The sequence below is a fragment of the Oxyura jamaicensis genome, chromosome 2, assembly GCF_011077185.1.
Source record: "Oxyura jamaicensis isolate SHBP4307 breed ruddy duck chromosome 2, BPBGC_Ojam_1.0, whole genome shotgun sequence".
NCBI lineage: Eukaryota > Metazoa > Chordata > Aves > Anseriformes > Anatidae > Oxyura > Oxyura jamaicensis.
The window spans coordinates 92,849,612-92,877,203 of NC_048894.1; positions in this window are offsets into that span (position 1 = coordinate 92,849,612).

Genomic DNA, 27,592 nt, shown 5'->3' on the forward strand with positions numbered 1-27,592 from the left:
GGTGATCTTGCTGGTGCTATCAACAGAGGGGCTGAGCAAATTGAAGAGAGGACCTGCTAGGATAAGGAGAGGAAGAGTGTGGAGCATCTGTTGCTATCATGCTGTCTGCTACATAAACAAATGAGAGATAGGCTCCCAGGTCCTTGTCCCAGCTCCCACCATGCATATTCATTTGTTAGTATGCACACTTACTGTACAGTACTGACTCTTGATGTTTAAGAATAATTTGGAGTATATGTAGACACTTGAAAAGTTGCTTGCTATTGGTGTTTTGTTTAGGTATGTATCTCATAGTTGTCATACTGGCAACTCTGGGGCTTCATTTAAAATAGATTTTAAAATGAGAAATAGAAAATATCTTCTTTTTGGTTCAGGTTAGTTCAATTAAGCCTGAGTTTCAAATCAGTTCACCATCAGTCTGCATTTCCTTGAAATACGTGCCAGTCCCATTCTTCTCCCATGCTGCAGTTTTCCTGGCTGAACTTTGTGTCAAACCGTGTGTCTGAGGGGCTTTCATCATTAGAAATGCAGTCTAGGACTGCTCTGATCTGAATCCTTGAGATTCAAATTCCACATATCTCTATTACACAAATGCTAAGGAAATAAGTAAATGAGAATTTCCATTTTTGCTCACAGAACATCCAGGGTACTTTGTTTTCTAGTGGTCTCTGAATTTTGAGGCATAATTCTAATTTACAGAAGATTGACACCTAATTTTTCTTTACTAAAGATTTACTAAAGATTGACACCCCTTCCACTCCATCCTGTGGCATTGATCTAAACTATGGATAATATTTTGATAGCTCTTGGAAAAAACGCAAATTTATATTTTCTTGGAGTACCATATAATGTTTGTACCACAGTATTTTTATACTTGTTCCCAATCAGAATTTCAGCCAGAAGCTATGAGCTTCAGAGGATTATATTTAAAATCAGTCAGGTTAAATATAAATATATTAACAGATTGAAAACTAAAGGTGATGAAAACAAACTCTCAAACTTCTTGTAACTATGGACAAGAAACCTTTCAACAGTGAATCCAAAATTACTGGAACTTCTCAGAGCCTAAAATTTAAATAAAATATTTGGCCAAAAATTGAAGTCCAATCCCTGAGATATGGACACTGAATTTTAGATATATTCTATATTCTAGATATATTCTTTGAGATCTATTCTTCCCAACAGTTATATAAAATTATTAATTAAAATATTTTAAAAACAATTATTTTGAAAGTTCAGTTGTGAAACAAAAGATTGTGCAGGTTCCTTACAGCAAATTGCACAGGTAGGCGTCCAGATGCGTCCTGAATATCTCCAGAGAAGGAGATTCCACAACTTCCCTGGGCAGCCTGGGCAGCACTGGAATCAGTGCTCTGTCATCCTCACCGTGAAGTTCTTTCACATGTTGGTGCAAAACTTCCTGTGCTCCATTTGTGGCCATTGCCCCTTGTCCTGTCCCCACAGATCTCTGAAAAGAGGTTGGCCATATCCCTTTGTCTCCCACACCTCAGGTATTTATAAACATTGATAAGATCCCCTCTCAGTCTTCTCTTGTCAAGGCTGAACAGACCCATGTCTCTCAGCCTTTCCTCATAGGAAAGATGTTCCAGGCCCCATACCATCTTTGTGGCCCTCCGCTGGACTCTTTCCAGGAGATCCCTGTCTTTTTTGTACTGAGGAGCCCAGAACTGGACATAGTACTCCAGGTGAGGCCTGACCAGGGCAAAGCAGAGGGGGGATCACCTCCCTTGACCTGCTGGCCATGCTCCTTTTAATGCACGGCAGGATCCCATTGGTCTTCTTGACCACTAGGGCACACTGCTGGCTCATGGCCCAACTGTCATCCACCAGGACCCCCAGCTTCTTCTCGTCAGAGCTCCTCTCCAGCAGGTAAATATTCAGGAACAGCTGCCAAGGCAAAATAATATGTATATGTATTTTAATACAACTTTTTTCAAAGGTAGAGATTTTGGATTTCATGATGAAAACAGAAAGAAAAAAAATAAACACATACACACGTTTCATTAATGTGACAGTAATGGTTGTTTTTCTCTCTGTGTTGACAATGTTGAAAGTAACAGTGCATTTTCTGGAATAATATTACACCTTGGCATCCCTTTTTTTGGTAATTGGTAACTTTAGCATTACATCTTTTGATTTTGTGTAAAATTCGGAGAAATTAATGCAAGAGTCCCTGTGAGATTTTCACACATTTGCTTTTTGTGAGAATAAATATTTCCTCTGAAGCATGTAGTTCTGAAGAACTACACAAGTACCATAGATGATTATGGGTCAGAGTCACTGAGAGAGATTCCTAACCCATGGCATGCAGCAGCAAAGACCTTAGCTTAATTTAATACAATGTCCAGAATAGATGCCATCTCAGTTCAGTGACATTGCTATAAAGAGGAGGAATGGAAAATAATGTTGGAGTAGAATTCCTGGCTCCAGATATGTTCACCCACATAGTCCAGTTCCCAAGTTGAGTGATACCTTTATGAATGCACTACTACTATATGTAGGAAGTGACTTTCCCTTCGCAGATTTCTTAACTTGTGGACTGAAAATTTCCTTCTTCAGTAAATTCAGAAGGAAAGGCAGCATTTTCCCTTCAGTTAGTATTGCTTTGCTGTTTTGTTACTGTTTTTGTTGTTTTTCTCCTCTCTTTGCTCTTCTTTTGTCATTTAAATTGTAAACTATATTAATATGGTGCTTAGTTTTTCTTTCCGATTTATTATTTCATAATATTCTGCTCTTTATCAATACATAAATCTTCAAAATACCAAAATACTTTAAAATAATACTAAAATATCTGGTATCAAAGGTATCTAAATACAATTTCTTTTTAACCTTCAATATGTTAACTGCACAATATGACCACATAACAAATCATTTCAGATCATGTTATATTCTATTTCCTTTCTTTGAGTGGCATTATAAATAATAATAGTAATAATAAAATTACATTTATGTTGCAGTATTAGAGGCTTCTATAAAGCATTTTGAGCAGTACTCTGATACTGTGGTAAAATTCATACACATGCACACACACATGCACACATGGAAAATATAATCATAAGTATTTCAACTGTAATAGTAACCTTTCCATAGACTTTCCAACTTGTCTGGTCTTCCTTGAAGGTCGATTGGGTTTTCAACTCTGTTATCTGCTAGGTGTTTGATGGAGTGGTCCAGATAACAGAGGAGAGAGCAAAGGAAAAAGAATTTTTTGAAGATCAAAAGTGTCTGTTCATTTTGTTATCTGACCCTATCTGTTGTCATAGTAACAGGTTTCTTTTAACCTCTGCCATCAGATGATTTGTCTCTATCTGCTATGAATTTTGCTTTGACTGAGTAGCTGCTGGTAAGGTATAAAATGGGTACCGTGTTTTCCAGTTTCCCACTGCAGTACTAAAAATTGAAACATAGAAGATGAATTCTATTTTCCTATTAAGTTTTTAATATTCCCTTTCTCAAAAATACTGAACTATCATCCTAATTTGACCAACAGATAAAATTTCCCAAATGGTTGTACAGTAATCTCAGTCCCAGGGCTAATAGGATATAAATGAAAATCCAGGACCAAGTCCTGAAAGGAACAACGCAACTCCTGATTAAGGTTTCAGAAGCTGAAGTTACTCATTAACTGCTCGTTACATCCCCCAAAAAAGCTGGATCAGGTTGTGAATAGCTTAGTCACAAAGGGGTCCAGAATAACCTTATTCTTTGCCAGATGCACATAATAGCAGGTTGCAGTAGCAGTTTCTATTTGAACGGACTATAAATTCTCTCCTCCTTAAGGTGACTTAATCATCATCCTACATATGGAAGAGAGAACAAGACTATAGAACTTGAACTTAGTCATCATACCTGGTTGTCTGCCATTGCAAAAACATATTGTTCCTTTCAAAAATAGAACAAACTGATCAGCTTCACCTTATAAAGTTTTTTTTTTCTTCTTCTTTTTCTGCATTTTTTTTTTTCTTTCTTCAATTTCCTATGTTTCCTATGTCATCATCAATATGTGACCTTTCTCTACCTCATTTTTATTAGGTTCTCTGCCAGGTTACTTCTGTCTTGTCTGTTAAGATGAACTCTGAAGCCACAGAAGAAATCTGACATTTAAATATTATAAATGTATGAATCAGGATATAGTTAACAATAATTAGATAAATATAACAATGCTAAAATAATTTAAACAACAACAGTATACAAATACTTTGTAAAATTGTGATGGCATAGTGTATTGGGTGTTTGTGGTAACTGCTTAGTAGCAGGAGGGCAATAGGGTGGCCTCTGTGAGCAGAGCCCAGCAGCTGCCCCATGTCAGATCAGAGCCAGCTCCAGCCGGCTCCAAAAGGGACCTACTACTGGCCAGACCCGAGCCAGTGAGTGATGCTGGTTTGGCCTCTGGGAGAGCAGATTTAAGAAAGGGAAAAAACTGCTTGGCCAACAGCAGCTGGGAGAGAGAGAACCAGTCCTGCAGCCCACAAGGTCAGCACAGAAGGAGGGCAGGAGGTGCTGCAGGTGCCACAGCATAAGTTCACCTGCAGCCTGTGGAGAGGCCCCTGGTGGAGCAGGCCGTCCCCCTGCAGCCCATGGGTCCCACGGCAGAGCAGATCTCCACTCTGCAGTCCGTGGAGGAGCCCTGGGTGGAGCAAGCAGATGTGGCCTGGAGGAGGCTGTGGCCCATGGAGAGCCCCTGCAGGAGCAGGCCTCACACCAAAGCTGCAGCCCGTGGAGAGGAGCCCACACAGAAGCAGGGGATCTGGGGGGAGCTGCCACCCATGGGGGACCTGTGCTGGAGCAGTTTTCTCCTGGGGGATGGAACCACATGGGAGCAGTTCTTGAAGAGCTGCTGCCTGTGGGCAGCCCCTGCAGAATCAGTTCAGGAAGGATGGCATCCCAAGGGATGTACCCCATATGGAGCAGGGACAGACAGTGACCATGAAAGAGTGGCAGAGATGAAGTGTCATGGACTGAGCAAAACTCCCATACCCATTCCCCTGCACCACGAGGGGAATGGGTATGTGAAGAAGGTGGATGGGGGGAAAGGTGGATGGGGAGAAGAAGGTGGATGGGGAGAAAGGTGGTTTTAGTGTGCTTTTAGTTCTCACTGCTCTAGTCCACTAGTGTTAGTCAATAAATTATATTAATCTTATTAATAATCTAATTAATTAATCTAATTAATTAATATTGATTGTGTTTTGCCCGTGACAATAATTGGTGAGCGATCTCCCTGTCCTTATCTCAGCCCTTGAGCCCTTTTGATGGTATTTTCTAGCCCTTTCTCTTTGAGGAGGAGGAGTGAGAGAGTGGAGGTCAGCTACATACAAGGGTAAAACCATCACACATAGTCAGACAGAACATATAAACATTTTATATAAGTAGGTGGACAATGTCACCATGAAAGGGACAAAAATGTGTGTAGTTGCAGGTAAGAAAGAGCAAAGTAACAAAAAGTTGGAAGACAAAGAACTACATGGGCTAGCTGATGACACTGCCTTTTGGGAACTAAAAGAATAAAATAGAATAAATAGAAATAAATAGAATTAAAAACAAAACAAACAACAACAACAACAACAACAACAAATAAAAAGCAAGGAAAATTTGAAAAGAAGTCAAGCCAATTTATGTTCCAACTTCTCTCTACCAAGAGGTCTTGATCCTGACCACCTTGTAGTTGTGCATACTTAGAGCTAACATTCATATTCACAGCTAAGGATAAGAATTTTAATGGTTTTGCCTATTTAGTGATAATGATTAAAATTATGCGAGAACTGTTTGCAAAAAGTTTGTTGTTTGTGATTCAATTTAGTAAAGTTTTGTTCTGATTTTTAAAATTGTCCTTATTTGGCCTTTGACTCACGTCAAAACAATTTCTAATACTCTAAGATATATTTATAATTGTGTAACTCCAATTGTTTATATATTCAATTGTAATAACTATCAATGCTAGCTTTTTTTTCTTATCATCCTAGCATTTTTGGCTTCATTTGACTCTGTTTCTATAGTGCACGTAAGAGAAATGCATATTCAGCAACTGTCCCCTCAGTTTATAAACATAACTTTTATGTCCTATACCCATCTTCCCCAAATTTCAAGGCCCTGGGACTTCCAGGACTCAAACCATCAGTCAGTCTAAAAGACTGTAAGTTTTGAACCTTTTCTTACCTGTAGACTATGGTAGAAGCATTTTTTAAACTAATGATTAGATGCTTGTATGTGATACTCACTTGATAGCAAATCATTGTTTATAGGTTTTTGCTCAGTTCTGAGAATGTGAAACTCTGAATAGGAAGAACTTATCTTTATATGAAAAATACAAACATTTTAAAGATAGCTGAGGTGGCCATTGATAGTGATTTATTAATGATTGGTAAATCCATTTAAATAAATTGATTTAAATAAGCTGTACTGAAATGACTTATCAAAACACATGGCAGTAATAAATGAGTCTGTGAAGAAGGTTCTATTGTTTGCATCTGCCTAATATATTTTGAAATTGCTAGTAAATTTCTAGCAAGTTTGGTACAAGAATAAATTTCAAAAAATATGAAGCTTCCACAGGCTTTGAGATGGCTGAATGGAGAAGGGCCAGAAGAAATGAGATGATTTCTATACCATGATTTCTAATATTAGAATCAGAAGATCCACGTGGAAATGTGTTATGGAGGCATTAATCCATTAGACATGGAGCAATTCAACCACAAAACAGAAGTCACAAGAAACCAGGCTTCCTAACTTCTGTAGTTCATAAAATGGTTACAGCTGCTATTGATACTTACAGTTGTGAAAAAATCCTGATTTAGGAGATGCCTGAAGTGAAACACCCCTTGGCTGTCAGATGGCTGGGCTGTGATAGCACAATGTGCAGCTGACTGCTGAGAGGTTCCTGAGGGATGTGCAGCAGGGAGAAGGCTCACAGATCTGCTAAGAATAATTGGCAAAAGTGAGAAATGGTTTGTTATACAATATATACAAAGCAACAGAAAGAAGGCTTTTAGAACTCCATGTTGATTACTTAAACAAAAGAGTTTTCTGACATAAATATGCATTTGAGTGGGGCTTCTGTCAGCAAAGACCTTTGATAACAAGCTTAGCCAAGAGATGAACTGTGGCTAGATCTCCAAGTGTCAGCTTTTCCAAACACAGGACAGACTATTACCAATGAACATTTCACAGAACACTACTTGATCAGAATTTTCCAAATATATATATATGATCAGCGTACATGATGATGTAGATCATTAACAATATTATTACTTTCAGCCAACATGAAATATGTGATGAGAAGTGCTTTGAGTGGCTTTGCAACAGCTACAGGGAATCCAAATGGGAAACTTGCCAAAGAAGACATTTTTAATTTGCTAAGAAAAAAGTTAAATCAGTTAATTTATATACTTAAGAGGTATACACCCATGTATTTTGGGTGTCAGAAATCAATAGGTGGATTTCAACTTGACACCCATTAATGTTAAAATGGATTTTACATGGCTGCTCACTTGATATTAATCTGGATAGTTTTGTTCCTAGAATTCTGGTGTTGCACTGAATATTTGTTATTTAGCTAAGCACTCTATCTGTACTAATGTTTTATTCTATGAGATACCTGTAGCTTTGCAGCAGGTGCCTCTTATGTTCTAAGAGAAGACTGATTTCAGGCTATCTGCAAATCCAATCTGACCTTGTGATAGGTGTCCTGAGATATCTAGAATGACCTTGAGCTACATTATTTGCCTGATATTAGCCACGTGACAATGTGACATGGGCAGATATGATATACAATGGCATCTGGAGAGCAGATGTTGTGACTATCTGCTGTAGGTGTGCAGCTAGGACTCTTCTGAGGGGCAGAACCCAGAACAGAAATACAGTTTTTCCTTTGACTCATCTAGGGACATGGCTCACTACAGAGGTGGAAGGTGAGATCACGTTTTATTGTGTGTTTAGGTCTATGCCTGACGTGGAGAAACATTCTTTTGGATGAAGGAGAAAAATGTACTTCTAACCACTTGTGCTTCAAATTTTCTATCATAGCACTATAATTATTGCTAGCAGATAAAGTTTTGATTTAGGGTGAGGAATCTCAATTCTGCAAATGCTTATACATGTGTTTAACTTTAAGAATGCAGATAGTTTCACTGTGGTTTATGAAACTAGGCATGTGCTTGGAGTTATGCATGAGCATAAACATCAGGATTGCTGCCTAAGGACATAATTTACTAGTAACCTTTAGGAATAAAAGCAATGTCTTCTACAGAGGGCAGAAATTTCTTTCAGAAATGCCTACTTTACTTGGGATGTTGTTTCTACAGTCATTTTTAGATAAGTTACTTTCTACAAATCCTGGTTTATGGGATTTTCTTTTGAACGTTTAATGGAGACATATATGTATGTTTTATTAAGGTATTTTCTGGTGAGAATTTTAAAGCAGTTTTCAAAAGCTAGTCAGACCCAGCTTCTTCTCTTTAGAGCAGGCATGGGTGTGCCTCATTCCTTTAGATCTGCAAACTGGGGAATCTACAGGCAGGTCAGATCTCAGGAGAGGAGTTTGTCATATGGAAATGTTTAACGGTCCAGCTTACATTCTGTATAGTCTCTCTTTTATCTTTTCAAGGTTGGAACATCATCCTTTCAAAGCCAGATAACCCAGAAAAATCCTCATGCCTGCTTTGCTCACTCCCTGATTCCTATAATCACAGTCCAGAAGGAATAGGTTACTGTGACAATATCATTACTATATATATATATATATATATATAATTTAAATACCTCTCAGTTCTAAAGTCCTTCTCTGTTCTGCAAAATGATACTTGTGTCATTCTACTTATGTTGCATTCAAGAAACAGAAGAACCAGAAAAATATTTTGCTATACCAACAAGCCTTGCCCCTAAGTTTTTACCTAAGCAGTGGAACATTGTCAGAGATACTCATTTAGAAAATATCCTCAGTTACATGTACAGCTATATGCTGTTAAAATATCTTTATACAACATTTTTTTATTCCTAAATGTCTAATATAACATGAGGATCGTGTTGCTGTATGCCTTCATTATACTGATAAGATAATCACAAGATATTACAAACACTAATCCTCTCTTCAAGTTGATTTGTGCTTTTGAAAACATTATACTCATTAGCAAGTGACTTCAACAACTATGATGTAGAAGAGAGAGAACCTTCAGGCAACAACCACAAGAAGTCAGGGCCAAAACTTTGTTGACATCTTAGGTCTATGCGATTAATATTTGCTTTTCATATATTTTTGTGAATGATAGTAATGTTGTTTTGTATGACAAGTAAGACAATGGATAAACTGATGTTATTTAAGATTTTGATTTTAAATTTAATGTATCTTTATGCTCATAGGATGATTTGTTGTAAGGTTATAAAAGTCCTCTGGAGTTCTACAGCACAATCACCTGATGATAGGAGGGCAAGCTAATAGGTCAGAACAGGCTTCTCAGGGCTTTATCCACTCTAATCTTTGGCTGTTCTGCTTTGAAAGCCTCATAAAATCTGTACAACTATCTGGGACCAAGATTCCTCTCCCTATCCTCAGTTTCATTCCTAGATTTTCAGCCTGACTCATTGTCTTAGTTACAGATGCGAGGGTGTTAATTCTTAACTGGAAAAACTCTCGGGCACCAGTTCATTGAAGTAAATGGAACTTCTCTCATGCTTGTTATTATGCATGTGCTTCATGCTTTGCAATTTCAGGTCCTAATCCTGAATGGTAGTATCGCATGGGGCAGGGAACATTTTGCAGATCCTGTCTACAGTGATGAATTAAACATCTCACTCATGTAGGCTGCATTACTAGGGCTGCTACAACTTCTCAACCAAAGGGAAAATACAAAATACTTAAATACTCAAAAGAGAGCTATCAGTGGTTTCTAAGCATGGCTTCTGGAAACAATGATTTCCTGCCAACATCAGATCTCCTCTTGTGTTGAGCTTTTGTTGTGATGTGAATCCCAGGTGCAAAGGTGTGATTATTCATTAATATTATATTGATGTAAGGAGAGAAAAATATACCCACCTGTACACAAGCATTGGATTGTTCTGAAATAACTTGCAATGCCATGTGTATTTTTTCAAACATTTCACAAATTGTTCTTCCATGGTAATAGATGCTGCTATGAAGCAAGTAGAGTGTTACCTTGACAAAGCTATATTGTTCTAGTTGTCAAGAGGTGCTATTCAGAACTCAGATAGGGACTAGAAGCAAACCTTCCTAGCTGTAATCAAGTCAAAGTGATATTCTAAAGTTGTCTCATGGTGAAGACATTTTATTTTGCCTACCCATGATTGATTACAGGCTGTATAAAATATTATCATATATAAACACAATATATAACACATATATACACATATATAACACAATATAAGAGGTGTTCAGAAACAGCACAAGGTATTTAAGTTTATATTGCTAGACAAACCCTAAACAATCATAAAGTCTTTGAAAAAAAGATGCTGGGATAGAGAAGTCAATCTAAAGTCACCCAGATAGAATCAGGTATAAAATTATGTAGGACTATATATTATAATATTAAAGATTATATTCTGATAATAGAGCACAATTTTAACACCTACAGAGAGATCAACATCACTGATGAAGAAGCAGACACGAAAAGGTGAAGGACTCATTCTGGTGACCAACACTTCTGCTGTGTGTAGCATTGTGATTTTTGGAAAGGTAGTCACTACTTCTCGGAGATCTTATCTGCCTCTATTAATATTATTATTATTATTTTCCCAGGCAATAAGTAGAGACTAAAAAGTCCTCTTTAATTTTTTTAACCTTTCACACTTTTTGTTGTGATTTATTTTACTGCACAACATAAGAGTATTCCAGATATGCTACTACTGCTGTAACACTCTGGCAAACTAATGCTAAGTTTGGCCAGATACCTGCTAAGAATAAGAATGGAGTTGGAAACCACCATTCACACTGTACCCAGATAAATTCTAAGGTAAGCAAGAGAGCTGGAATCTGAGTATCTGATATATACAGGGAGATCAAGGCATGTGGGAGAAAGGGCCGGAAACATATGGGGTGCAGAGACCACATGGGGAGTGGGAGAGCTGGCAGGACAGATGGTCCCCAGATGATACCAAGATCAAATGACTGAGTACTTCAGTATGGCTTAAATAGTTAAGAAGTGTGGAGATGGAACTCTCATACACAAGGATTTGTGTGTATTAATGCTCTAATTAAGTTTCCTTCCGTAAGGATGAATATCTGGGAAACAAACAAACAAGGAAACAAATTACAACAACAAAACAAAACAAAACAAAACAAAATAACCATCAAAGTAATTGAGATAGTTGCCCCCAAAATATCATGATTCCATCTAGCAACCTATAAAAGTCCATGGAGAAGCTATGCAGTTTGTAGGCTATGAACCTGTAGCTCATATTGGAATTATTCTAAGCAGAAAAATAAATTTATCTAGTTTATCTATTGTATCACTGAAGACACACCATGGTGTGGACTTTAATGCACTCTCGTAAGCCAGGCATATTCTCAGGACCTTTCAGAAACTGTAATAAATGTTAATGCTGCCACTTCATTTCTCTTTCTCTGGTTTGTGACCTTCACTGTGTTGTACATGCTTACATTTACTGCAATTATATCTTTTCACTATGCTATGGAGGCACTAAAAGATGTGCAGTTATGAGCTATTCTGTTTCAGCACTTGTTAGGTTTTGTTTTGTTTTGTTTTGTTTTTAATAAAAACTGTAGCAACTTGTTTAGGTTTAAATATAGCCTGGCTCCAGGTGTCTTTTGTTGTTGTTGTTGATGTTTTTTTTTTTTTTTTTTTTTTTTCCAGAGGCAAACTTATTCAGAAGCTCTAAAGAAAACATCACACTCTACATGAAGTACAAATCTCACTTTCCTCCTATTACTACCATGGTCTTTTAATATTTGCTAATGTTTGGGAACATAGGAATAATAATACCAGATGTATTAAGAATACCAGATGTACTCAGTGAAAACAAACAAACATTTTTTTTTTAAAAAAAAACAACAACAACAAACAAAAACAAATAAATAAAATAAAACAAAAACCAACCAACGACTACCACCACCAACAAAAGCAAACTGTTCAAGGTGAGGTTGAATGGGTCTTTAGGGAAACTGATTTAACTGATTTAGTGGAAGGTGCACCTGCCCATGGCAGAAGGGTTGGAACTTGATGATCTTTAAAGTTCTTTCCAACCCAAAACATTCTGTGATTCTCTGATATAGCTGATAAGGGAAAAAAAAATAATCCACAGAGCTCACACAAAATGTTCCAGCTGGAGATTTGCCTCTCAAGTGTATAATAGAAAACACTTTGTTCCATCTTAAATTTACCATTACTAGTCAGTTAATGCTTTGTAAGCATCACAGTTACTGAAAACAGGTATTTCAGAAATATATGAAATCACATTGTAGGTTAGGTGTTCCTCTAAGCATCTACAGACTGTGAAATTAAGGCCCAGTGAGGCAGCAGGTTTTCCAAGATCACATGGCAACCTAAGAGAAAACTACAAAATGGATCCGAAGCTTAGAGTCCAAGGAGTGTGTAAGAAAACAGTCAGGTAAATGTAAGTAGAAAGCCCACTGACTTGCCATTACTCTAACTGCTATAAAAATATTGCCAGTGGGGTGATGAGATCAGACAGGCCACATCTGTCATTATGTTTAAAAGCCAGCCAGTAAAGAAAGTGTATCTGTTTTTACCTTGGCATATCTACTCTAAGGGAAAAAATAAATAAATAAAAAAAAATGTGGAGGGGCTTTTACATAAAGAGAAAAGAGGAAATGCAATAAGAGGATTATGAACAAATGACTTTTATTCCATTACTTTTAGCCTCATCAGTGGAAGTTATTTAGTGCTCTAACAATATTAATTCTGGTATCTTTATTTCACAGTTCATATCACACAGGTGACTACTCTTTGCAGGAAGATTTCACATGCTATCTAATTACAGCATATTTATTTGCCCTCTTGAAGGTGCTCCTGAGGTATGCAGGAGGAGCAATTGCAGACCTCTTAATCACAGAATCACAGAATCACAGAATTTCTAGGTTGGAAGAGACCTCAAGATCATCGAGTCCAACCTCTAACCTAACACTAACAGTCCCCACTAAACCATATCCCTAAGCTCTACATCTAAACGTCTTTTGAAGACTTCCAGGGATGGTGACTCCACCACCTCCCTGGGCAGCCTGTTCCAATGCCTCACAACCCTTTCAGATTAATACCCAGCCTGTTTTTTGGTGGGCTGGCTCCTCCAACTATTGAATGATTCACTATGGGTCTGAGTTTACCAGGGGCTACCTATGCTAGAGAACTGGTGACATAGCTGATTATGCAGAGAATTGCTTTTCAGTAGCTTCATACTCCATAGTTGAATGTTTCTGATTTCCACTGAGTTTAAAATTTCAAATAAAGTGCTTGGAAACCCTCTAAAGGTAGAAAAATTATCAAAAATAAAAATGTATTTTTTTTTTTTTTTTTTCAGTACAATACACAGGTCCAAGTCCTTTCACCTGACTCTTAATTTGATTACAGACAATATAAATCTTGCATTTTAGGTCCCACCGGACAAAATATCTGAACATCTAAAAACAGGTATCAAAATATCTAGCATTAGGAACCATCTTCCTGGATTAAAGTTGAAATGAGGCTCCCCAGTAAATAAACAGCTTTCTCAGAATGGATGATGGTTGAAAGATACAAACAGTGTGCTTGAATTCCTGCCCAGTTCAACACAGAAGATACAGAGACTGTCACATTCTCAGGCTCTGCATCTTGAAACCTTCTGAGTTGGCATTCATTTATCCTAAATTAAATGTCTAGAATTAGGATAGACATCTGAGACAGAAATTCTGGGCTCCTCTTATAGTTGATGGAAAGAAATAAACACCTTCAGAGGACTATTCATATGCTAAGAGATATATAGGCCAGAAGAATCACACTAAATTATTATTATCATTATTATTATTATTTAACTGGTTACTTATTCTCTCTCAGAGCAAAAAACAATTGTCAGGGCTAGAACAGTGGTTTCAGAGAAACTTGCCTCATGCATGCTTTGGTGTACTTGTTGCCAAAGGCAGGGGTTCAAAGAAGAAGCGAATATTGCCTGATAGACTTGACCCCTGTGAAATGGAAGAATGATAGCTTATTTCCCTTTAGATTGAGAGAGAAGATTTTGCTTATTATATGAAGCTGTAAAGTCTAGGAAAAACTGACAGCAGTCAGTGAAGGACAGAAGACCAAATCTATGATCTGATATTATTTCTCTCACAAGATGGTTACTTTTGTTATTGAATACTTGGATAAGTTCATAGAATCATAGAATATCCTGAGTTGGAAGGGACCCTTAAGGATCATCAAGTCCAACTCTTGACACCGCACAGGTCTACCCAAAAGTTCAGACCATGTGACTAAGTGCACAGTCCAATCTCTTCTTAAATTCAGACAGGCTCGGTGCAGTGACAACTTCCCTGGGGAGCCTGTTCCAGTGTGCAACCACCCTCTCTGTGAAGAACCCTCTCCTGATGTCAAGCCTAAATTTCCCCTGCCTCAGCTTAACCCCGTTCCCGCGGGTCCTGTCACTGGTGTTAATGGAGAAAAGGTCTCCTGCCTCTCGACACCCCCTAACGAGGAAGTTGTAGACTGTGATGAGGTCTCCTCTCAGCCTCCTCTTCTCCAGGCTGAACAGGCCCAGTGACCTCAGCCGTTCTTCATACGTCTTCCCCTCCAGGCCTTTCACCATCTTCGTAGCCCTCCTCTGGACACTCTCCAACAGTTTCATGTCCTTTTTATACTGTGGTGCCCAGAACTGCACACAGTACTCGAGGTGAGGCCGCACCAGCGCAGAGTAGAGCGGGACAATCACCTCCCTTGACCTACTAGCGATGCCGTGCTTGATGCACTCCAGGACATGGTTGGCCCTCCTGGCTGCCAGGGCACACTGCTGGCTCATATTCAACTTGCTGTCTACCACGACCCCCAGATCCCTCTCTTCTAGGCTGCTCTCCAGTGTCTCATCGCCCAGTCTGTACGTGCAGCCAGGGTTTCCCCGTCCCAGGTGCAGGACCCGGCACTTGCTCTTATTGAACTTCATGCGGGTGGTGATCGCCCAGCTCTCCAACCTATCCAGATCCCTCTGTAAGGCCTTTCCGCCCTCATTCGAGTCCACGACTCCTCCAAGTTTGGTGTCATCAGCAAACTTGCTCAAAACACCTTCTATTCCTACATCCAGATCGTTTATAAAAATATTGAAAAGTACCGGCCCTAAAATGGAGCCTTGAGGGACCCCACTGGTGACCGCCCGCCAGCCTGACGCAGCCCCATTTACCATAACCCTTTGGGCCCTGCCCGTTAGCCAATTGCTCACCCATTGTATGATGTTTTTATTTAGCTGTATGGTGGACATTTTGTCCAGTAGGATCCTATGGGAAACCGTGTCAAAAGCCTTGCTGAAGTCCAAAAAAATCACATCAGCTGGTTTCCCTTGGTCCACCATACGGGTGAAGTTGGGCAAATGGAAAAGAGGTGAAAATCTGTGAGTATCCTTCATAGTATGTGATATTTCAAAACTCAGTCTCATTTTATCTCTGTTCTGCCTTTTCACATCATGTCTTCATGAACCATTCAACAGTAGAGTAAATTTGGGTTCAAGAGATGTCCTGACTCAGAGAAGTTCTCCTCACATATAATTTATAATCACAGGTGTAATCTTTCCAGCATTGGGAATTTGGGAAACTTCATAAAAAAAAAAAAAAAAAAAAAAAAAAAAAAAAGCCTAAATCCACTAAAATGTTTGTAAACATTCACTGGCCTACTGATTAAAGTTGAATAATTCTTTAAAAAGACATACAGAATATATATATAACTGGGATGCTTACTCAAATGATTTTAGGCAATTCAAAATGAATACCTACTTCTGCAGAAGAACATGAAAATTTTGCTATTGGTTTACTCAGAAAAGGTTAGAGCTTTGTTTTATGGTAGTAACAAAGAAAACAAAGACCAAAACCCCCAAAAAACAAATCTAGCCTAATACAATCATGTTGTCTTTTAAAATTACCCATTAACTTCCACCCTATTTACAGTAATTTGATTGAAAAAATATTATAAATCTTTTAATTTTCTGTGTCATATCTTATGTCTTGTACTCCAAAAGCCTTCAAAAGTCTGTTTAGAGCTGTCCTGAAAGAGTTAATGAGATATTGAATTTAAAAGATGCAAGAGAGAGACAGGATTTAAGATGGCACTTGATTATTGTTGCATTTTCTTACAGACAAATGGAATGTTCTGGGGTGAGCATAAATATCCTTGAATTTTTCTGAGTGGTGCTTGAATTATTGATATTTTCCATGAAAACACAGGGCTATGCAATGAGGGCAAAATATTTTAACTAGCCTTGACATAATGCCAGGTAAAGCAGTTATTTCTATTTAATTGGAAACAAACAAACAAACAAACAAACAAAAACAAACAAAAAAACCACAACCAACTAAACAAAAACAAATACACACAAAAAAACCCTGCTATTATATTTCATTGGACTTTGTTTGGAAGTTATAAGAATATTTAATTCCTCAGACCTTCACTGTTGGTGGTTTGTACTTGTCTTAATAATATCGTTGAAAGGGAATATCTCTGAAATTTGTGTGTCTAGAAATTCTGGCCTCTGTGCACTAGCTGAGACTAGGAGAGATTTCTCATTAATTTTACTGGATATATTATATATATATCCAGTATAAAAGATCTAGGATTTATTACATAGATATAATCAAAAGGATATATTTTTGGTTATAGTGTTAGCTTTAGTGATTAGGTAATAATTATATTAACAAAAATAATATTTTTATTTTTAAAAAGATAAATAATGATCCTTTGATATTAAATGATCCATGACAATGATCAATATTATAAATAAATAAATAAATAATATACAAAGTTTTACTAATTCCTGAAAAAAGAACAAAGGACAGAAGCAACATATACTGCTGCTGCAATACCACTAACACAATTTTGTATCATTGGAAAAACAGTCAGGGTACGTTCTGTTGTGTCCTTTTTTCAAAGCATCTTAATACTGTTTTGGCAAGTTTGATATTTTATTTGAAGGGAAAATAATAAAGTGTTTTCTTTGTATTGATTGAAAAAATATAGTGCTTATTTTTTTGCTTGGTTTCCTAGTAGTTATTCAATAGGTTAAAGGGCAATACCATCTGTTTCCTAACAGGACATTTTGTGTAAGATTTGCAAGTCCTACAGGTACCTTTAAGCATGGATAAATATGCACTCATGGTTTCAGCTGGATAGTTTTTCACCACCAAAGGATGATTATGTTGTGTGCCTTGAGACATAGGCTATAATATATTTCCTGTCCCTTTATTGCATTTTGGAATCATAAACAATGACTGTTTGGCTCAAAGCCATTTATTCAGCCCAAAAAGACATTATTTGCACAACAAAAATCAATAAAAATGTTACCAGGTCTGGCTGGATACTTTGCTTATCTGTGATATTTGTCTGTCACTGATGGCATGCCATCTCTCGTAGGAGACTGGGGCCAAAACAGAGCTATTGATCCAGTCATCAGTGATGGATACTGGCATTTGGAACAGGCTGCTGCAGAGAATCTCGATTAAAAAAAATATTTCTATGTTTTGCCTGCAGCAGAGTCAAGATAACCTGAATGAGTAGATTTTCTCTTTTATATTGGGTTTCTCCTCTTGTGGTTGTTAAATGCTCTGGACCAAAGTTCATTATTGAAAGAATTAAGTCAATCCATGTTTAGCCAAAGGCTTTGACATCATATCAAGCTCTCCTGATTTAGACACAAGCTCGTTGTCCTTTTCATCACCTTAAAAGCATAGAGGAAGCATTTTATACACACCAGTGATAGACGTGTTATGCTGGGGTATACTTACTTTTTTGTTTGTTTGTTTTTTGTTTTCCCCTATTGTAAAACAGGAAATTATGTCTTAGAAAAACAAGACAAAAACTGATTCTCACACATTGTTATATAAACAATGACCTATCCCTTGAGGCACTGTGTAATCTCTGCTCTCACTTTATAAAAAATTTAAGGTATTCAACACTTATAAACTCCCAGTGTTTGGCCTGAAGTTATCTAATTATGAAACATCACTGTAGCTGTTTAAGAAAATATACTGTGGCTAAAATATTAGAAATTTTTAGCTTACAATCAATGAACAGTATTTTAAAAGGTTGCCTGTTATTTTGAAATGCATGTTGATATTTTAAAATCAGTTTTGTTGTACTAAATTCACTAATGTTTAAATAATGTTATATTTTTTTTATTATTCAATTAGGAAAAAAAAAAAAAAAAAAAGAGGATGAAACCCTCTTAAATAAGTCTTCTAGAAGCACCTTCAAATTCAAGTTGCACAGAGTCTTTTAGGTTATTTCTTTTCTCTCAGAGGTTTGAGCTTTCTCAAAAAATATGGCCATATAAATATTCTAAGAGTGGCCAAAAGTATGTAAACTTAGAAATAACATATTTTTCATACAATTGATAGGAGCAATAGATCTCAGTTCATTTGATTTATATGTTACAACTTTAGCTCTGAATAACTTACAGACACCAGAGTGGCCACTGATTTCAGCAGGACAATTTGAACTACATAAAAACAAGTATACATGAAAGCCTTCTTTGGATTGTGATCACCAGAAAAGCTGTCAATGAGATGCAGGCATTACAATTTTCAAAGCACCAAGTGAATTTTGAAAGACTCTTCCATCATGTAGGTAACTAACAAAATGAAGTCTTTATTTAGAGTAAACTAAAGTCCAATATAATAACAAAGTTTTAGCCAGCATATTTATTCCACCAACTGTAGAATGAATAGCTTGTTGATGGTTAGAGTGGCTACCAGAGCAGCTAATTTTGGTTGATTTGGAAGGAGCTGTTACAAACTAGGTGTTTTTCTTTTTAATTTCTCTTAATTATAATTCTCAACCTGAAGATTAAATGTTAGGAATAATTATAGAAACCTATACAACTTAAACAAACTTGCAGTTTTCAATCAAGACTATATGGAAGGGAAAGTGTTGAGTAATAAAATGCTTAAAATTCATTCTTCATATATAACTTGTCTCATGCAAGTTATCAGATATATTTGATAATCAATATGAGTTCTAAAAAATAATATAACTACTGAAGGAAAATTTTCTATATGTTAAGATGATTAGAGGTGGAAGATCTAAACCTTAATATCTATATGTATTATCACAGGTTATCATTTGGTCTGTATTTTAGGTTGCTAGAAACTTTGAGAGAAATTAAACATTTATTTCAGATAGCAGGAAAGATGGAAATAAATTAGAAAAATAAGAGTGCACTGATAGGTATTTTAATGTGGCCTTTCAATGTCTGTTGACTTGGATTACCTAGACTGTACTCAGACATGGTTGTGTAGGGTGAATTTTATGAAGTGCAAATTGCACTATGACTTGCTACATAGTCTTTTCATCCATGCTTCCTCAGAAGAAAAAGCATCCAAAAAACCTAATACACAATTGGTGCTCTATGACATCTTCCAAATCGCTTACTACCTAAAACCACTAGTTATTATCTTGTTACAAATAATTTTTAAGAATCAGAATTTTCACTAAAATAATTTTAGAAAGGATACACATTTCTCTGTTCCACACCAGAGAATTTTCTCTAGATGCATACAGGACTCTTATGACTTTGAGTGTTTAATAGTTTAATTAAAAAGAACAGCAGTAAATTTCTTCTGCGTATTTTCTGTCTGAAGAAGCCCTTTGAAGGTAGTAAGGTTTCTTTGTTTGCTTTCCGTTTTAGAAACACAATTATCAATAATATTATTATTAAAGTCAACAATAATATGCTACAAATGTTGCTTTTCTGTCTTCTGATATTTCCACATGCTAACACAATGCAGGTGCAGTAAAACAGTCTGTATCATCTGAAAACCTTTTCAGACAAAGGCAATTTGTCTTGAATACCTCCAGACTTAAACATGAAGTTTGTTGGGAATGTGGATTTTACTTTCATACTTGCCTTCCTGCTAAAACTTTTAAAGTACACCTCATACTTTGAAAATCATATTATATGTGTTTTGCTAGCCACTATTGTGACAGGTTTTCCAGAACCGAACTCATACATAAAAGTGAAATTGTTGGCAAACATGGTATTATAATTTTTCATTCTTTCTTAGATGGTAACTAAAAATGACCAGTATTAATGTTCTATCTTTAACCATAATAAATTTAATAAATTATATGTATTTATCATCTTAGAATGAAGCTTTCCATATCCATTTGTATTAATAATAAAAACTATGTAAATTATGAAAATGAGATCATAGATGTCTACACATATGGTTTTATATTAATGGTCTGAAGAAATATCCTATTTACTTTTTTTTTTTTTTTTTTTCCAGTTTATTTATTAGGATTTTGTTCTAAGTGTGAAGAATAATGTAAAAACCATGTACATTAGCTGGGTTCAGTTCTTCAAATGGAAATCTATTCCAGCATAATAAAGCAGGTAAATTAGCCTTATCTGAACTAAAATTTTCAGTGAACTGAAATTCCTCCTGTAAAGGAATGAGACTGTTGATGACATCTGATTTTTCTAAGACACAGCTGTGTTTTCAATGGTAGGAGAATTGTTTTGGAAAAAGAAAGAATAAAATATTTGACAAACATAAGAAATAGGGTCAAATCTCTAATAAACTTAGAGAAGTGCAGTAAATATTTATGAAGTTATTCTCAGCAAAAGGTTGAAGTCCTTTAAGCAGGTGTTACATGCAGATTATGCTTAAGGAATCTAAATAGGGATTGTAGCATATGGTAAAGATTTTGTAAATACTTTTCTAGTCCAAAATCAATGCCATCGATTATCATTAAAGTTGTAAGCTAAAAACAATGAAGTGGTTTCTAATTTTCAGGCTCCTACTAGAGTCTGCTCTATCCCTTCCTTTTCTCCAGTTAAGAGCATCATTAAATGGTAAGAGCAAACAGCATATTGAGAGGCCAAGTGTTTTATTAATTCATCATCAGAATTATCTCAGCACATTAATATTAATAGCCTCAAATTGGATTTCATTTAGAAGGTGAAATAAATACGCTGATAGTAAAAGCCTACATAACCAATGAATCTTTTGAAATGGCAATTATACAGAGCAATATTCAAAAACAGATTTGATAAGTCATGCTGAATTCCTTTAGCATAGGAGAACCTTCTGGGTAGAATTTCATTCTGGTCTGGAACTCTTTAACTTCTGAAAAAGACATGCTTCCTCTTTTGGAAGTTTTTTGCTTAAATGACTGAGGCAAAAGTGGACATGCATCCCTCCCTTTATCTGACACCCTTCTCATTCCCTGCTGATTGTAGTAGTCACACCTACAATTATGTACTGTTTCTCATAATGGTGTGTTGCTACATATCTAAGAGTATTATTTTGTGTTTGCATTTGCATTGAATCACAACTGGCATTTTTTTTTTTTTTTATCTTTTCATTGTAAAATTCTCTAGTCTCTTAAGAGTCATAGACTTTATTTGTTGCTGTTTGCAAATGATATACCTAAGTAAATGTCTAAGAACACCAAATTTTCCCATTTGCAAGGATGCAACATAACTAAGGATGGAGATGAGGGGATGAATATAAATGATGTTGTAGCTATGCTTGTATTTGTCTAAAGGCACCACCAAGGACACCCAATATTTCCTTATCAGATGTGTCAATGGTGACAGCTCAGCTCAGGCATTCCCTCTCCTCTCCCTCATCCAGTAAACCTTTCAACACGTTAAAGTAGCTAATGCTAATCTGTTGGCTAATGTCACTGCTCCTATGTAGTCTGAAGAAGAAAAAAAAAAAAATGCTCAGGTGGAAATGTTCACCCATATGTATATGTAAGGTGCCACAACTGAGTTCTGATGTCTTAACTAATTCGGCATTTTGCAGGAATGCCAGATTCAGGCAGATTGAGGTGACACAGACAATTCAACAGCCACATTCACCACTCAGTTATTTCCCACTGCCTGTGGCTTCAGGGGCACACTTCTACTTGTTGGGGATCATTATCACATGGAGATGAACTTTTCACACCACCTTTCAGTCATTCAAAGAGTCTGCCCTGGTAGCCCAAAGCAGCCGCAAGGATTCCTGATTCCTGGATAGTCCTTATTGCTATCAGGGAGACAGATTAGTTAAACACCAAACACAGGCACAGCATATGCCTAAGTGTCTTGTTACTGGAACCACAGGCTATTGAAAGACTAGTTTATTTTTTTCTGTTCTTCATTGCTGCTCAGGAAAAGAGAAGCCTTAAAAAAAATTGCACCACTGAAAATGTAATGCTGCACAGAAAACAGAAGCCATGTTCTGAGTGCTTCACTTTGTGACCTTTTTAGGGACCTTTTTAGTCACCTCTGCACAAATGTTGGAGACATTGAGCATGGGTTGCAACATGCTAGTGTGACCATGCATTGTTGTATATCATTGCCTGTATGGAGGATAGGGATTGGGCATATTTTCTCACTTATCCACCTTGTGGTTTATGTGAGCATAGATGAACAATATGGGAAGGGGTGTAATCAGCTACTCCTTCTTGCAGCCATAGCATGACAACAGGATTGTGCCACAGAGTGAGAGCATTAGGGAACCGGCTTGTCTTTACCTTGTCAATTTATGTTTCTACCCTGGACTCTTTCAGTTCTCTGTGGTAGTCAGACTTCATAAAAATGTAAGTTAGAGTAAATAAGATCTTCTGATATTTTTATATTGTTTAAATCTATTTATTTAGATAAATAGAGGAAGAAAACAACTGTGATCATAATACAGCACAACTGGCCCCATGCTTTGTCTCCTCACATGCAAATGATGGTAAACCTGTCCTGAAGACAAACATGGTACTCAGGAGAAATGCATTTTAATATTCTGCCTTCACCTTGCAAACTCCTCGACCATAATAGCCACGCATGAGGACTGAGGTGTGACTGAATAAATTTTAGCACCACTGAGCAGTGGAGAAGCAGCTCTGGCAGCTACAAAATGTCCATGACAAGGTGTGGCTGCTTAGCCAACTTCAGTTTAACAGAAATAATAGCTTGAGGCTGAGGAAGGGTTTGTCCCCCTCTGTTTCTGACAGACTGAGGTGTTTTACATCTATAGATCAGCCCTCTATGGCTAAAGGCACTGGCTGTCCCTCCAGAAAAATAAAAGAAAAGAATGAAGATTTGATAGTGTTTGAGGCACAGTTGCTAGTAAGAAATAGTTTGCATTTTGAACTGGCCTGAAGTCTGAATCTCTTGTTTCAAACAGCCCAGCTTTCTGTGTTGTATAAGAATTTAATCAAGGACTTAGTTCAACACCCTGCTACAGTCTACATTAGAAAATGGAACCTCTGTTTCCATGCATGACAAAAATCAAGAATTAAGAGATGTCTGTGAGGGAGTATTTTTTAAAAAAACTATTATTATTCCCCCCCACCCCTTTCCCCTCTCCCTCTCTCTTTGGCTACCAGAAATGTACAAGGATATTACTCTTGTGGTTGTGGCAGTGGAATTACAACATGATTCCTGGCAGTGCCACAGATTTGTTGTCTGTTCACTTAATTTGTCCATGTTTTGGATCCCAGCTGACCCCACAGAAGGATTTTTTCTTTAATGCAACCACAATTAAGATGTTTTCTTTCATGTTTGTGAGTGGTTTAGAATCACTGGTGAACAGAGTCATGCGACCCTTGCGACATTCAGATTATATAAGTTTTATGTAAGTCATCCTTGTCACCTCAGAGTATCTGGGTTCTTCCCCACCAATGAGCAAGACTTGTAGCCTACAGACTTTCAGAAGTGATAATAAAATTGTGTATTCAAGACATTTATCTGCCAGTCTGCCTTGGCCTAAGCCTCAAACATTGTTCTCAAGCTAGCACTCCTGAAATTTATTATGAACTACAAGAACTTCCCTACAGCCTGCCATTATTACTAGAGAAAGAATGCGCAACAGAGATTGCCATTTAGGCCATCATTTGGAACATTTAAGAGCTGCTGCCTGGAGTTGAAGTCCAGAATAATGAGGCTGACATTCAGAGGACCCACCCAGAAAGAAGAGGCAGAAGTAATCTAATTGTTACTGCTTTCTTTCAGACTCACCCCCCCCCCACTCCCCCCAACCCTCAGCCCCATCCACCCCTATTTTTCCTGGCTTTTCCCCAAAATAAATTACTCTAATTGTAGTAAAAGTCTGGAATGGAGAAGAGTTATTTTGTTTAGTTTGTGAACTGGTATTTTCAAGATTCCTTAATGACCAATATAATGGAGAGGTTATTATCAAAGTATGCTGGGTTCAGAGTATATTAAAGCTCTCCTAGGACCCAGTACTATCTGTTACAGTTCAGCCAAACACAGCATGTTCAAGTAAATTGTCTCTTAGTACTTACTTTTTTGGGTGTGTTTCCCATAGCGCAGCAGGCAACCATATACCCAGTAAGACAGTATTGACAGTCTTCCATGCTCCTGATCAGAACAACAGCAAAACATTCATATGTCACACTATGAAAATCAGAAGGCTTTTTTTTTTTTTTGTCCATTACTCCTTTCCTGAGGCAGACAGGCAGACAACAAATAAACAGTTGTCTGTGAAGCCATAAATATAACTGCCCATATCTTTTCCTTTCTTCCATCATGTGAGCTCTTCTGTTGTCTGGCATTGTTCTTTCCCCTTCCATTCCTCATTTCTTATTTCTTCACTGAGGTGGTGCAACACCTATACAGTTAAGAGGCAAATCCATACTGATACTGCTAGGAAGTTTCTCAGTGCTATCATTTTTCAACTTTATGCCAGCAACTCTACTTATACACTTAATGTAAAATAAGTGGTTTCTTCTCCTCCTCATTCTGTAAAAGAAGTTTTGATTCTTTTCCACATTTTTAATAGAAATTCAGTACCTGATACTAAACTCTTCTTAACAACTAGAACATTAATGGGATTACAGCTTCATAAGTACTAAGGAAGATAAACCTGACCGAGGAAATGATTTCCATTTGGATAATTTAGAAGATCTTAGAATTATTCTTGACTGTATGAACAACTATCTAGACTGAAGAACAAAGATAAAGGTTTATCTCTGAAACACCACAATTTAAAACTCAAATAGTGACCTTTTCTATGAGATGTATTGTGAAATTTCTCTTCAGAATAAGAGTCCTCGACTAGTTTATAGATGCTTGTACAAATGACTAAAATTCTCTGAAGATGCTTTTTGCTTTTCAGGACAAGACTGTATCTCACACATATATCCACACTTCAGTAATATTCACTATGATTCTCATTGGCACATTGATAGTTTGATATGTTTTGGCTATGAAGCAGACATTAATGAGCTAGACATCAAGCGGCCTAGTCTAACCTCATGATTTGGTTCACATTTCAGCTGTGGTTCATAGATTTTCTTGATCTCTCCGGAAAATTTCCTGAAAAAGAAGACCTACAGAGGATGGAAGCAAGGACAGATAGGGAGAGAGAGACATTGTCTGAGAAGCCAGGGGTTGGGTAAGGAAAGCTAAAGCCTAATTAGAATTAAATTTGACCAGAGACATCAAGGACAAGAAAAGCTTCTATAGGTACATCAATGATAAAAAAGAAGACTAGGGAAGTTGTGGGCCCTCTCCAGAAAGAAACAGCAGACCAGGTCACCCAGGATCTGGAGAAGGATGAAATACTCAATCACTTTTTTGCCTCAGTTTTCAATGACAAGAGCTCCAGCCACATGGCCCAGGCCCCAGAGGACAAAGCCAGGAAGAATGGAAGAACTGTCCACTGTATGAGAAGGTCAGGTTTGAGAACATCTAAGGAACCTAAAGGTGCACCGGTCTATGGGACCTGATGAGATTTACCTGTGGGTCCTGAAGGAAATGGTGGATGTAGTTGCTAAGTGACTGTCCAACATATCTGAGCAGCTGTGTCAGTCTGGTGAAGTTCCCACTGACGGGAAGAGGGAAAAAAGGAAGACCTATGGAACTACAGGCATCAGTCTCACCTCTGTGCCTGGCAGGATCATGGAGCAGATCATCCTGGAAACTATGCTAAGGCACATGGAAATACAGAGGTGATTGGTGACAGTTCTTCACTGAGGAGATGGTTGGGCATTGGAACAAGGTCCCCAGGGAAGTGGTCATAGCACCAAGCCTGCCAGAGTTCAATAAACATTTGGACAATGTTCTCAGGCATATAGTCTCATTTTTGGGTGGAGCCAGGAGCTGGACTTGATGATCCTTGTGGGTCCCTTCTAGCTCAGGTATTCTATGATTCTATGATTCTATGATAAGTTCATAGGAATCTAGCAAAGCTAGAGGAAGTGTTATGCACAAGCACATATACCTTGACCTTTGAGCTGATTCTGTTCTTAAAGGGTTTTTAACCAAACAAATTACAAGTGTTCAAGAAAAAACTCTAGACTTCAGCAACTCAGTGAACATGTCTGTTCAGTATAGTGTCATAGCCAGATACAACAAACAGTATATTTAGGATTTGTTTGTTTGTTTAGTAAAGTATGAAAACAACATTTCAAATATTAGTCTTTTAAGAATACGTATGTACATGTATTTGTATATACATTTATTACACGTTTATACACCTAAGTTACAAGTATATTTAGTTATAAAATGCATTAATATTAGCATTGTTTGCTTTTCTTTTGGTGACCACACTGAATCTACCAGGATTTCTTCAAATATCATCTTTAGTCAATATGTGTAGGTATATATATAGTAGGTATATACCTACTATAGTAGGTATATATATAGTAGGTATATATATATATATAGTATACCTACTATATAGGTATATATACCTACTATAGTAGGTATATACCTACTATAGAGGTATATATAGTAGCTGGCAGAGCAAAAATCCAACAATACAAAACCCGTGTTGAAACATTGCATTCACAGAATTCTGTCAGAAAAGCAACATTAAAAGAAAAGCAAAAATATTTTGAATGTTTTTACAATTCTATCATGCAAACTACAGAAACAGATCTCTTGCACTGAGTTGCAAATATAAATAAATTATTGGAAAGATTCTATTTGTTGAAAGAAGAATAATATTTACATATCAGCAGAAGATGCCTATTTAAAGACTTTCACAATCTATATGACCGAAAAAGGAGATGGGAAAACTGATGATGGGAAAACTCTGGTGGCATCCTGTAAGCATTCAGCTAAACACAGACACTACAGCAAAAACACTTACTGCTAGAAATGAAGCAAAAGAAATGTGTCAAAATTTATCAACAGCAAGGTGATGTGATAGTATCATTTTGTTAATTTACTAAGGAATACAATCTCTGCCACAAACAGATTAAAAACTTTTTCTAGCAACAGAAACAGCCTGATGTACCCATATTCTTTTAAGTGTTCTCTTGAAGATTTCTGTGTGATGGGTTTGAAGATGAAATTACATTTTGGTCATGATTCCCAGTTCAATCAAACTAGGAGCAATATCCTCAAAAGTATAAGCTGAGGAGGAGAGGAGAGGAGAGGAGAGGAGAGGAGAGGAGAGGAGAGGAGA